The 14,055-nt window shown below is 52.9% G+C and overlaps 1 protein-coding gene across 2 annotated transcripts in view; it reads right to left on the minus strand.

The window, feature by feature from the left end:
• Positions 1-10,835, minus strand: part of KLHL29 (kelch like family member 29) — a 180,068-nt gene extending 169,233 nt beyond the window's left edge. The window contains exons 1-2 of one of the 2 annotated variants that reach the window (XM_070574336.1): positions 10,518-10,835; positions 9,979-10,296 (exon numbers count right to left, since the gene is read on the minus strand). The gene's annotated coding sequence lies outside the window, so the exon portion shown is untranslated. Of the gene's footprint in view, positions 1-9,978; positions 10,297-10,517 lie in introns of those variants that run through there. The other variant, XM_070574337.1, reaches the window with a different exon arrangement.
• Between the last annotated feature and the right edge of the window lie 3,220 nt (positions 10,836-14,055).

Consider the following 14,055-nt stretch of genomic DNA (forward strand, 5'->3'; position numbering starts at 1 on the left):
TTCACTCTGCAAGCATGTCTGGGGCACCCTCTGTGCCAGGCATGGGGCTGGGCGCTGCTGTGGCAAGTGAGGGGCAAGAATGGTCCCTACACGCGAGAAGCTCAGTGCAGCTGGGGAGACACTGGGCAGAATGGAAAGGGGAATGGCATCTGGGCTGGAACACAAGTTGGCATCTTGTGGTACTGCAGAGGCAGACATCATTCGGGCTCAGGCCACCAAGGAAGGCTTTCTGGAGGCAGGGGTGTGCAAGCTGGCCCTTTAAAGGATGAGCGGGGTTTCAACAGGAGGCAAGAAAGAGAAGAAAAGGCCAGGCTGGGAGGACACTGTGTCAACGAAGGCACTGAGACATAGGAAAAGCTGTCATTTACTGAATGCCTATCATATAATAAGAATGAGGCTAGGTGCTTCATCTTCATGATTCTCACAAATATAAAATAATAATGATGATGAGCACCCTACGAGGTAAATCATTCTAGGGACTGTGTGGCCAAGTGACTCCCCAGGTTCACAAAGCACTGCACGTGGACTCAACCCAAGGTCTGGATGCTTCCAAAGCTCGTGTTCTTCTGCTGTTTACTGTGCTTTGGGAAGAAATGTATGTGGGCAGAAATATACCGAGACTGAATCATCGGCCTGCTGCACAGAGCGGAAGCGGGAGAGGCACCAATGTGCTCTGAATGGCGTTCTTAAGACGGGGGCCTTTCAACTCTCGGTGGTTCCTCACTTGGTTCAGATTTCAATGAAAATGGCAGGAGCGACATTACATTCACAGAAAGAGCTGTGTAAACTCTGCATTATGCACATGTCGCTCTCTGTGTTTTTTTCTAACGCCATAGGAAAAATCTCATTTATTGAAAATAATGGGGGCTAATTCATAGCATTATTTTTTCTAAAAGCAGTCTGATTTACACAAAATGGCCCAAAGTAGGCTTACAAGGATCGGAAGCTCAGGACGACTGTCCAGGAGTGGATCTTCCAGAGTGTGCTGGCACGAGGAAATTCTGTTCTCTTCGTTACTGTACCTGCCCCTGATTCTTGTTTAACCTGTTAGTCCCTAGAGAGACAGGGGGTCCTCAAGCTATTACAGATGTCATCTCCCTTCCCTTTACCCCAAATGCCCTGCCCCATCCAGAGCTGCCAGGGGAGGAGCTTCCTGGGAGCTCCTGGGTCTACCTGGCTTTTCTCTGCTGGCCAGGATCAAGGCTCCCAGGGGCTACAGGGAAGGTGCGTCCGTGACCCGGAGCTCTTTGTGTTGCATCAGCTGCTAAATTGCCAGGAAAGACTCATGTATTCTCTGACACCAAATGCCATGGGAGCTGTTAGGCCAGGAGCTTCTAGTCTCCTCAGCACCCCAGCCCAGCCCAGCCCATCCTGGCCTCCTCCCCAAAGTGGGTGGAACAGTGGCTCCAGAGGGAGGGAGGGAGGGTCAGGAGCTCTCGAGCCCCTTAAGTGAGTCTCATTTCCCCATTGCATTGAAGGGCACTCCTAGAAAGGCAGACATCCCTGGATCCAGAGTCTACATTAAACCCGCAGCCCCAGGAACGGCCAGCGTGCAGCCACGTCACGAGGCACAGCTTACTTTTATCCACAGATCTGCACACGCGCCCACACACACTCCCCCTGACTCTCTCACACACTCGCCGTATATATGCAATTCCTCCATTGCCGTTGGACACCCAGACCTGCCAAATGTGCACACCACCCCTTTTCCTCCCCAAATAGCGCCAAATCACTTTATATGCGAGGAAGGACTGAGAGCTGCCTCTCAAACATAAAAGCTACTGGTTGGTAGAAAACCGCTTGAGCTCCCCAGAGATCGGGCCACGCAGCCACTCATACTCCTCAGCTTGGTGTCTCTGAGTGGCAGAGACATGGAGGGAGCCCTCCCCTGGGCCCCCAGGACTTCTCACTGCTGGCTGAGCTCCTCCTCTCTGCCCACGTGCACACACAGCTGCTTGGCTGTCTCCTTTCTCGACAAAAGTTCATCTCTCTCCAGTTGGTCAACTGGAACCAGGCCAACACCCCCTTTCCCGTGGAACACTGCTCCACTCGCAGAGGCCTGCAGTGAAAGCGAGCATCCCCGAGCCCTGAGTCTTCTCCCCGTGCGAAGGGTGGAGTGGGTGACGCTGGGACACACCTCCTCCTGCCTGGCACCCACGTGCTGACCCACAAACCACAGCCTCCAGTGTGGATGCGCTGCCCGCTCCCCAGACCTCAGCCACACCTTGTAAGCTCATCCCTCCCATCATTCAGTCAGTGTTTTAGCCTCAAGAGAAAGTGGAATTTAAATTTTAACACAGGAGCCAGACAAAGTTTAACCTTGGAGATGCGCCTCCTGTGATGGCCTGCTGCCAGGGCCCTGCTCTTGACCCAGGAGCAGGAAGCAGTGGACGGTGCAGAGGGAGTGTGGGCCCTGCACCCTTCGCCAGCTCCCACCCGTCTCCTGCTGCAAGCGAAGCACATAGCACACGAGAGTATTTTTTCTCCTTGCCAGTGAGCTGCTGCTGTCTGTGTACTCCAGGAGGAGGCCATTACAGGGAGTTAATAGAGTTTTAAATTTGTTTTTAAATTTTATAATGCAATTCATCAAATTCAGTGTCTGAGCACAGCATTTATGTTCAGACCAGGCAGCATATGTCAAACTGGCCCCAGCCTCCTCCCACCCCTGCTCTCCCAAATGAGGAAGGTTAACCCTTTAGGGTAACTGCCAGGCATTCCCCAAACAGAGTAAGAGGAAGGGCAGGAGAGTGGGTTCTGGTCTGAAGGTGGTTCTGGAATTGGCCTAATGGAAAGGTTGATGACTTATTTGAGATGCTCTGGGCACCTTTCATGGTCAAGGGTGATAGACGCTGTTCTGGGCCTTGGTCATTGCAGAGGTGGCCACCTGGAAGCTACCGTGACTCAGTTCTTCCAGACACACATCTGTTACGCTCCCAGGTGCCAGTGAGAACGAGAAAATACCCAGGGTGGAGGTGTGGAAAGGAAATGGTGCAGTCTGCTGCTCAGGGACAGATGTGAGCTCATTTCTGCTATTTTTCACCCAGAAGGATTTCCTTTAAGAACGTGTTCGGCTGAACTCAGGATCATTATTGTAACTTGGGATCAGTTGCTGCCGAATTGGAAATAAGTGAGATTTATGGGACCAGGGTTTTGTGAAGAACATCTTGGGTATCAGGACTTGCAACAGATCTTCTGTATTACTAACTGCAGTCAATCTTGCCTTTTATTAAGCTTTAATAAGTGACTTTTGGTTCTAGGGAAAGTTCCGGAATAGACATCGCCAGCAAGTGAAACCCTGTTGGTCCCAGAGCAGACTGCAATAAAACAGCTTCCTTCTGGGGCCCTGACAGCAGGGCCTGCAGCCGACAGAGGCCACAGAGGCCCAGGAGGGGGTGAAGGGTCCCCTTGCCCAACACGACCTGGCTGTGGGTAGGTGGCGGGAGTAAAGTAACAAAGCACAATTATCAGCTCTCCTCCCGGCACAATAGAGGCCTCATCGCACCCTGGTCTGTTTCTGAAACAAGCCTGTGTTCAGTTAACAGAACCCGCAGGGTGGCTGCACCCCAGCCCCAGATGTCTGGGCACAGGTCAGGGAGTGGCCACAAGTCAGGGAGTGGCCACCAGGTGGCAATGACTTTTTGTCACTGCTGTCTGGCGGCCTTGTCTGTGTTGGTGACATAGACGAGAGGGTTTTCAGGCAAGCTTCTGCTCAGCCCCAGAAACAGTCCGTCTCCACCTCACTGAGCAACCAAGTGTTGACCCAAGCTTTGCACGTCTTAAAAAGAACAGACCGCAAATGGAAAGTTAACTCTTCCTTGAAGACAGCCCCAATTAAACATCCTGTACTGCTTTTCAGCTCTTGGGGGGCTTCTGCCCAATGTCTCGCGCAAAGACAGACGGAGCTCAGTGCTCCCACTCTACCCAGCTTCAGACTTCCTGCTTCTAATGTCACATAAGTAAAAATGCTAAGGTGGGGTGGGGCAAGAACCCTGTGTGGCCTCGGCTCTCCTGAGCAGATTCAGAAACAGATGCTGAGGACCGGGCACAGGTGGGATGTGGGAGCTGGGGTGGGGCTGCGCTCGGCAGCCGGCGGGGGTGGGGGATGGGCTGGGATGGAGGGAAGATCATCTTGAGGTGATGCAAGTCTTTTTGCATTCAAGGGCTTGCCAGCTTCCAACTTGCTACTTACTGCATTGAAAAATATTCCACACGATTGAAGAACTATTTTCCAAAACAAAATGCTGGTATTCATCAGGAGGCACGGGTTGTGCAGTGTGAACAATTCACTTTCGTTAAGTACCATATGGCCGCTGGTAGGAAAACGCTAACATGTTTCAACAGTACAGCTGGGGTAGGGCTCCTTTATTCACCGTGCAGATGGCTCTAATTGACATCTCTCCTAAAACAGGTCTCCAGCATTTCTGCAGGATCATTAGAGTAATTAGTTATTAAATACCATCACCACTTTTAGAGAGGGGTCTGATCCTTGGCAACATTCCACTGTGATGGAACTGACAGGTCCTGGCGGAGGACAGGTCCTGCCAATGGGAAGGGCATGCTAGCTCCTCCTCCTCAGTGGCAAGGCCAGGGAAGGACAAAGACTTCGCTCATTCCAGTACAGCCCCGTGGAGAGAACTCGGGCAACCAAAGAGCTCTGGACCAGGGTTCTAGAGCCGGGCTCCTCTCTTCTTTAGCTGTGTGACCCCACACATGCCTCAGTCATCCAGCCTCAGTTATCCTCATCCCTTAGATGGGGGTAATAACAACTGCCCCCTCTGCTCTGCAGGGCTAGATTATACAGTGAGGAGCAAACGGAAAGAGCTGGAGGGACTAAAGTGCTGTAGTTGAAGCTGTCTTGGAGCTTGTGTTTGAGGCCCAGCTTGGCCCACACCTCTTTGGTGAGTGACAAGCCGTGGCTTCTCAGGACTTGTCCACACCTGACATTGGTCCTCAACACTGTGGCAAGTGAGCCTTTGTCATATTGTGACCGGAGCCCAGTCTGCGCTGCTGGCTGCCCAGGTTGTCTCAGGAGGCCGTCCTGACTGACAGGCCAGAAGGTCAGTTCAGGGGCCGGGAGGCTCAGCCCAGTCTCCAGGAGCCCCCGGAGACAGCCTTGCAGGTGGAGGCTCGTCCAGGTTGGAGACTGTGTTTCTAGACAAGACCAATATTCCATCCCCCAAACCGGTCCTTGAAAGTGATCAGGATATATCAGAAAACAGCCCCAATGTCTGCCCCTCATTCCCAAGTATGTGCACTGCCTCCAATCTGCCAGGTCTGTACTGAGCCTGTGCTTGGGGTGGCGGTGGACAATGGGGGCTGAGGTCGGGGAGAGGGGAGGAAAATGGGAGGGACCTCTGCTGTTTCCCAGAGTGCTGAACACACAAAGGGTGCAGTAGACCCCACACTGCAGTGTGCGTGGTGGTGGTGTGCAGGCAGAATTCATGTGAGATTTTTAAAAGGAGCTCTCCAACCAGTGCTACGTACTTGAGCCTCAGATCTGGTCAGGGGGTGGCCTGGCATTAACCCCAAAGAGGAGTTTCTAGTCTCAAGGGGCAGCTGAGGGTGCGTAGGGGCCCATGGGATCACACATGTAGCAGAAGCTCTGAGGGCCACCCCCCTCAGCCACCCAAGGCCCAGGGGCTGCCCTACCCTAGCCCCTTTGTGGACTCGGCTCTCCCCGACCTGTCTCCCACAGCACGCATGCAGCCAGCACCGCAGTGCGAATCACGCTGTGTTTTCGGGAAAGAAAGGGTTCCGAGGCACGAGTGTGCTCCTAGGAGTTCGTCCAAAAAGTAAATACATGTATCCAAAGGGTAATATGGATTTAGGAAATAGCCTTCATTTTGAGCTCTTTCCCCATTGATCGAGGGTTAATAGCATGACATTATTAGTTTAATTTCACAGTCTAATCAGTTTCCTGTTTTATTGATCGAAGGACTTGGAGCAATTGTAATTCTGTGAGGCTGAAAAGCAAAATTCGCGACTAAGGGAATGAAGCTAGGTGGCTCTCGAGCTCAGGGGCAAAGGAGCCCAAGGTCTCATCCACAGAGCTCACCTAATGGGTCACGCAATTCACAGGTAAACTGTGCAGTCACATCTCCTTCCTCCCACTGGCGAACCACGTGGAGGGTGCAGTGTGTCCAGACCCCACAGGGACTACTAACTAGCATCAGAAATGGAGACCAGCCTTCGAAAAAGCCCCTCACCCTGATGATACTGGAGCCCACATCCACCTCGAATGTCCTTCTGAGCCCCAAACCGGCCTGGGGCTTCATTGTTAAACACCCTCCGTGAGCAGGGCCCCATCTGTGTGATGGAATTTTTTGGTCACTTTTTCAAATCAGAATAGAAACAATTTTTAGTCTATAATTATCATTTCTTTTCTCAACAGACAAATGTTTCCTTTTCAATTGTAGGGCGGAAAAAGCAAAGAACAACATTTTAAACCAAAAAGAAAGATTAAAATTAATTTCCTCTTTACAGAAAAATACAACAACTCTAAGAAGCCAGGTTTTTCTTTTCCCAAAAGAGCAATGACTGCAACAGTGTGTTCATCGCCACCACTAATGCCCATTTTTAAGAGGCAAGTCCTTGAGAGATGGCGGTGATGGGGTTTGCAGACCTGTCTCTGGAGTCAGGCCTGGGACCCTGATCTAGAGGAGGCTGGGCAGCTCCTGATGTCTGAGCTCATTTGGGAGGAAGGATCCGAAGCCTCTGGATCAGGGTCAAGGTCTGGGGTCTACCCGTTGGCCCTCAGTTTCCCCATCTCTACATCTCTATGGGAGCGCTACTCATCTCACAAAGGTGTTGGGAGGAGAAGTGCTTTGGGACTCTAAAGCATCGAACAAATCCTGCTGCTTTCACCATGTCGTCAAGACTGACCAGACCCATAGTTAAGAAAGCAAGCTCTGCTCAGATGCTGCCTCTGCGCACAAGATCTTCGGCCCACTCGGAAAAGGCAGTCCCTCCCCATCCCCACTCTCATGCTCTGGCAGCAGGCAGGAGGAGAGCTACAGACAGGTGGGCACCTACTGAGGACACTCTAAGTGCCAGGCCCGGGACCTGGGATTCTGGAGCCCAAGAGCGGCCGGGGCCAAGTGAAACCCCACGATGGGTGAGCTGTGGGTGATCCCGAGGGAGGGACGGCACACGCCAAGGAGGAGGAGAAGCAGGTTGCATTCAGGGAGCTGAAAGGGGTTCAGGTGTGGCCGGAGCAGAGCCTGCTCAGGCGAGGAGGCAGAAAGGTAGGAAGCACGTGTTTCCTCTGTGTGAGGAACGTCAGAGGTCTTGTGGTCCATGTTAAGGAATTGGGTTTCAGAACTCGCCAACAAATGGCCGAGACTGCTCAACTCTCCTGGCGGAGGCCCCATCCCCACCCCACCTCCAGCCTCCTCAACAGGGAAGAGGGCATGACACGTGTCCACAAACGCACTTGACCAGTTCACTGTGGCCACTGCTGATCCCACTCTTAGTCCCTTTGGGGGCCTGCCATCACCCAGTGCTGTGCTGGTAAATGTTTAACAGCCAGCTCTGGTGGCGCTGGGGGACGAAACAACATACAAAACCCAGCTAGATCCTGATTTGTAGTGTTTGCCAGTCTCTGTTGTATGACTACTCCCACTTTGATTTCAAGCTACCAACAGGATGTCACTGAACATGGAGCTGGGAGGAGATGGCAACAATGGGCTCTGGGAGCCAGCCCCAGCTTGCCACATCCTGGGGATTTGTGAACAAGTGTGGAGGGTGGGGCCACGAAGATGCTGCCCCAAATCTACTGCTGCTGCTCTGTGCCTGAAGACCCCATGCCATCGTGGCAGCAGGGAGCAGAGCTGGCCACCACACTGCCACGCTCCTCTGCCTCTCCTTGCTCTGACCCTCAGTGTCTCTGATCCACCAGACCATGTCCAAACACCTGGCATTCAAGGCTTTTCACACCTGCTGACACCTCACACTCTCTCCAGACTTTTTTCTCACTGTCCCTGCCGAGCCCTCTGAGCCTGCTTCACCGTCTCCTCGAGGTTCCTAGGCACACCTCAGGCTATCCTGCTGCCAGCTTACGAGATTCCCTCTGCCTGTGACGCCTCCTCTCCCGCATTCCTTAGTCAAACCCTGCCCGTCCTTCAAGGCTGAGCTCACGCACCACCTCCTCTAAGAAGCTTCCTCTGAAGGCCCACAGGCCCCTGCACCTGTTGGCGATGAGCTCCATGGTGCACACGGGCACGCCCCTGGATGACTGCACACGCTGTGCACTTTCCTGGCAGAACAAAGACTCTGGGACCTTCTGCTCAATGAATCACCACTCCTCATGGTGGGCTCCCAATTCAAGATTCTTCCTGACCCGACTTTACTTTCTGACCTTTGAAAACTCATTAAGGAAACAGAGAAGGGCAAGCATTAGTGTCCAACATCCATGCTTCCAAGGACAAAATGACCATGGGCCCAAGGATCTCAGTGACTCACTGCCATGGCCAGGCAGGGCCAGAGAGGTGGCTGGGTTACATCGGGAGGGAGCTCAGTGGCTACCCCGGCCACAGAGTGACTCTTATAGCACAACGGGCAGGGCCTGTGGCAGAGACACAGGATCCCTATAGTGACCGCAAACAGGTGGAAAAAAGCAACTGGGTGTCCTGTGCACCTGATAGCCTTCTAAAAATAGCCGGTGGGCCCTGGCTCTCTGCAGGCTCCCCTTTGGGTAGGGGCAGGGGCCGAGGTTCGTGGCTATTTGATCACTATGTTTCAGAGGAGTGAAGCAAGTCACAGCTGGTTCTGTACCTTCCTCTTCCTGAAGCTGAGCCTCAGCCAGACACGCCAGCTTGGGACTGGGGTCCTGGGCCCGGCCTGCCTCGCCTCTTGCTTAGTTCTGCCTGGCTGCCTGGGGGAAGAAACTGTTCCTTGTCTGCTGGTCATGTGGGAGGGGAAGGGAGACAGGGCATGAGCAGATGCCAGCAGGCTCCAGGCACCATTCCTTCTTGGCCAAGGGACCTGGGTACACAGACATTCTCCACAAACCAAGGCACTGACAGCATTGAGCAGAAATGTCATAATCTGGAGCCACATGGCGTAGGAGGAAGCAAGAAAAGAAATAAGGAATTCTCCAGGCCAAGCCCCAGAGGTCTCCTCTGCCTTCCCGCAAGGCCAGGCTCGGGGACAAGCAGTGGGCAGCGGAATGCGGAACAAAGGGAGAGTTCTTCTTTTTCAGGCACAGGCCCAGTTCTCGGAGCCCCAGTCTCCTCTGGTTTCCTCCTCCCTCCTCTGTGTCTAGACGGGAAGACTGGAATACTTAGCCCTGGCACCCTGAAGTCGTGCGTGCGGCCTCCTTTCCCCAGGACCAGCACTGTGGCTGCACCTGGGTGCTCCACTGGCTCAGGGGAACCTTTCAAAAACAAATCCACTCATTAGAAGTAACAGTGTGTATTCTTACTGGCCAGAATGTCAGCGCATTTTGGAGATTGCTAAGTCACCCAGTGGCGAACCCAGGTGTGAGAGGGTTCGAGTAAACCATTTCAGGGAGCAGAATTACTTCACGTACGATCCCGAGAAAATAGGAATCGCCTCCCTCCCCACTTGGAAAACGCCTTTCCAATTCTTCTGCTGAGGCAGGGAAACTGGGAGCTTCTGTTTTCCTGGAATGTTTTCATGCCAAGTGCACTCCTCTCACTGCGAAGTCCTTCAGAAGCTCTGACTTTTAAACACAGTTTTCTTTCTGGGTCTTGGGGGGACACACAGCGTTGCCTATTCTGAAGAAGCTGGCAAGGCCAGCCAAGAAGTGGAACAGATAGGAGTGGAGATTCCTGACACTCCCCAGTCCCTCCACTGGCCCCCGGCCCCTCTCCCAGTTGAAGACCACACACACCCAGCCGGCACGTTTCCCCTCACTCGCACTGTGCTGGGGTCATGTTGCTGAAATGCGATGCCTGGCCCGCTGGCCTGCCAGCAAGCGCGGCCACCCTGGCACAAGTGCATGTGAGAGCCACCCACCCGTTAGCCGCGAACATCCATCACGGTGACTCGGCAGCCGTGGCCCTGCTTCTCCCCTCCGCACCTCTCAGTCCCGGGTGGCAGCATCTCCCGGCCCGCCTTCCTCAGCCCCTCTGAGCGCGAGCTTCTGCGCGGAGCCCAGGCAGGCCCGGCGGGCACCTGTTCGCTGCAGTCTCTTCTGCCCTCCTGCCAGCTTGGGGTTTGGTGTAGTGGAAAGAGATGCAGACGAGGAGCCAGGCGCTGGTTTGGGCGGGCTCTGCCACTCCCTAGCAGAGCTCTGAGCAAGTCCTCTCAGTTCTCTGGCAACAGCTTCCTTCCCTGAGAAATGGGAATTCTCAAGTCAATCTACCTACCCCATGGAGGTATCATGGGGAGAAAAAGAAACCCACACGGGGAAGGGGTTTGGAAGAGCAGAGCAGAGCAGGCTAGTAAAGAAGTTCATTGTCATTAAAGAGCAGGGCTGAGGGTGGCCAGGCAAGCTCCCGAGAGAGACACGAACCTTCCTCCACGAATCATCTCTTTACGAGAGAAGTACTTACTTCAAGGTGCCTGTTTCCTCTTTGCTAACAGGAATTGTAGGATCGTTGCCAAGAGTGAGCAGTACAACAGCAGATAATCACTTGGATGAGAAGCCTGTTGAAACGAGTTTTTGCTGGGGACAAGGTCGGCTGGCAGCTTGGCCTATAAATCAGAGCTCCCTCCTCAGCTCATTGGCTCTTGCAAGAAGATGAACTCAGCTAGACTCTGACATTTCACAGCTCTGACAACCAGAGCCTGCACACAGTAGGGATTCAGACCACGTTTGTGGAACTAGATAACCGCAGAGGCAGCTGGAAGTGTGCGGGGGCAAAACCCCATCCTCTCGCACTGGAGATTCACTCTATAGTGCCAAGGAGAGGGGACAAATCCGAATCAGACGGGACTCCAGGCTGGAGCAGGAGCGTGGTTCATTCTGCCAGCCTTCACTGAAGGGATTTTGGGGCGGGGGGGAGCCGAGGGAGGTTGGAATTAACATCCTTACTGTATTATGTTGCAGCAGTGATAAGACCAAAATTTTAGGATTTTCTTAATGAGACTCCTGCATTCACTGGTTTTCCTTATCAGCACAGGCAAGAACCATAGTTAGCATTTATGTCCTTTGCTTTAGAACGGAGGAAGGATCATAAGAGGGATTGGCAAACTCGCTCTAGAGAATACCCATGCACCCTCTTTGCTCTCCCCACAGAACGCAGGCCCTCTGCCCCTGGCCCGCCCCAGAGGCACTGTGCCGCTGCCCACTGGCATCCAGGCAGCAGGCTTTCCCACTTCTGAGTTTGCTGAATAAAACGCAAATTGAGGCTGCGAAAGAAACCCATGGAAGTTCAAATGCCAGGCAGTTCAGAAGGCCTCCGCCCTCCCTCTCCCGCCCCAGGCTTTGGAAACCCTCCCCGCCCCTCCAAATGCCTGTGACCACAGCTGACAGGCAGGGGCAGGGGTTCTAACGCACACGGCTCCACACAGACAGCTCTAACGCCTGCCAGGGTCAGCTCTTTGGAGACTGTGACGAGAGCAACAACAGTCAAGCCTGTACAACAAGTCCTCATGTCCACATGGCCTTGCTGCCTCTGGGGCCAGAGTTCACTCTGTGTAGACTCTGTGCAGTGACTGCCATGCACCCATTTTACGGATGTGCAGCCTGGCCCCTATAGGTGGTACATGACTTGGCGCCATCTAGAGAGAGCTGACGCTGGAGTTAGGAATATAAGCCGGGCGTCCGGACTTAGGGCTTGGGTTGGAGGAGACCAAACCCCTTCCCCAGGGCCTGGGCCGTGGGTTTCTCCTCTCACACACTCCAGGAATGTCGGTCCCTGTTGGGGCAACCAGCCTGTTCTGTGGGAAGAGAACCTGGAAGGCCTGACTCACCTTGCCACCCAACTTGGACAACTATCCAACCTTGCAAAGAGGCATTTTTTGATCAGATTTCAGAAAGGTAAAAGGTTTCCACTCTGCCCAGAAATAAGAAAGAGCCATCCCTCCTTTATCCCAAACACAGACATAAGTCATAAAGCAATCAAACAGGGCCTTAAACAAGCAAGTCGACAGATGGCTTTGGCATCGTAGTGCAGAAGCTCCTTGTTCAAAGGAAAGTCCAGCATTCTTTCTTGTAGCCCACGAACGCTTCCTTTGCACACAATTCTAATGAGCGGGTCCACAGCAGGAGAAGGAGGTGCTGTTGCTTCAGGCAAGAATAAGGTAGTAAGTTGACTGGATGAGAATGAGGGGAGATGCAGAAAAACTGTGAAAAGCAGGAGCACAACCTCAGCAAGCACAGCAACCTTTGGTCATTTAGTTCAGGGCCAAAGGTCCTACCTCCATGAGTCCCTGAGCGTTAACGTATCACTGCATAATAAACGATGCTCTGAAGGCTGCAGACTGGGAAAGAGTGCAGGCTTTGGAATTCAACAGAGCTTTGTGTCCTGGCTCTGATATTTATCATCTGTATGTCCTTGAGCAACTGGCTTGAACTCTGAGCCTCTCTTTCCTCCAGGAAATGGGGACACAAGTACTTCCCAGCTATGGGGAGGAGGCTGCCCGTAAAGTGCTTAGTGGACAGTGCCTGCGTCATGCAGAGGATGTTCCATTGCATCCAACCCACTGTGCAAGAGAGGCATGGGCGAGCAATCCCTTCGGAAGGATTTCCCCAACACAGTTAAAATAAAAGAAAGTTAGGGCTTTACTGGGGGTAAAAGAGACAGAGAGAAGAAGACTCAGAGGAGAAGCTAGAGGAAACGTGGGTGGGAATGAGGCAGGCACAGCTCCCTCACCACCTACAGAACACCTATGGGTACCAGGCACTGGATCTAATGCCATCCCCCCAACTTGCCTGTAGTTAGTATAAAACTCCATTTTACAGACGAAGGGTCTTATACAGGAGTGAAGACACTTTCCTAGGGCTACACAGCTCGTAAGTGGGATTCAAATATGGATTTATCTGACTCCAAAGCCAGTTTCTTAACCCCTACACCACATGGGGAGGAAGTGAGGGAGGGGCGTTGTACAAAGTCCATGGGGAGATATTTGCAGATGCCAGGGTGGAGGTGGAGGGGCAGCTGGTGGGCCTGAGCGGGGCGGAGCAGCTCGCCACTCACAACCACCCAGTTGGCCCTGATGCCATTAAATGGGCCTATAGGGCAGGCTGCAGCTACAGCTACAGTACACGGAGGAGGCCTTTGACCCTGAAACCTCCTTGTGAAGTCTGAGCATCCGTCCTGGCAGCAGTTTGCGACATAGTTGAGGGGAAGGAAGTCCACCTGGAAACTTCCAACACAGGAACCTCACCTCCAAGGGTGCTATGTGGGAGCCCCCTTCCCTTCATCCTGCAAGTAGGGCCCAGCCGGGAGGGCTCGGGCCCAGAGCTTTCTCCAGGGGTCCTTCTGGATTGCCAAAAGGAGGGTCCTCTCGGGGAGACCCTTGCATCAGCCTCCTCCCACATTATCCCCTACACATACCTCTGCCCATGCTCCTTACCCCGGAAGGCCAGCAGGGAAGAGGGACAGGAGGCGCAGGAACCCTCCACCATAAACCCTCCTAATTCTCATCACCTAGACTGTGTATCCAGCAAAGAAACATACCCACAAAGAAAACAGCAGAGTGAGGGAGAGAGGTCTTTGTAAAATGCGGGCATTAATCAGAATTCGTATCCAGAGAAAAAGGACCATTGTTAAAACCCTCTATGCAGCCTGAACTCTGGTTTATGATAATGTAACATTTCCAGCAATAACATTCTGGGAGCAAAGAGAGATGAAAATGAGTGAACTTTATTCGGGGATCTCATTACTACGAGTGTGGTCCCTTTTCCTAAAATACAGAAATATCTATAACGAGGATTTGTGTTGTCCTAAGAAAAAATATATGAAAAAGTGACCTAAAAGCATGGGAAAACTTTTATATGCTATAATACAGAGGCTTGTTTCTCTTTAAAGAGTTAGGGTATACAAATAGTCCACTGAGTGAAAAGATGTGTGTTTCATCACTGGCATCCACCCTCCCCAGTGCGGTACAGTGGTCTCACAGCCTCAGGACCCAGGGAACAGGAGC

This window comes from Equus przewalskii, chromosome 14 (genome assembly GCF_037783145.1).
Source record: "Equus przewalskii isolate Varuska chromosome 14, EquPr2, whole genome shotgun sequence".
Classification (NCBI taxonomy): Eukaryota; Metazoa; Chordata; class Mammalia; order Perissodactyla; family Equidae; genus Equus; species Equus przewalskii.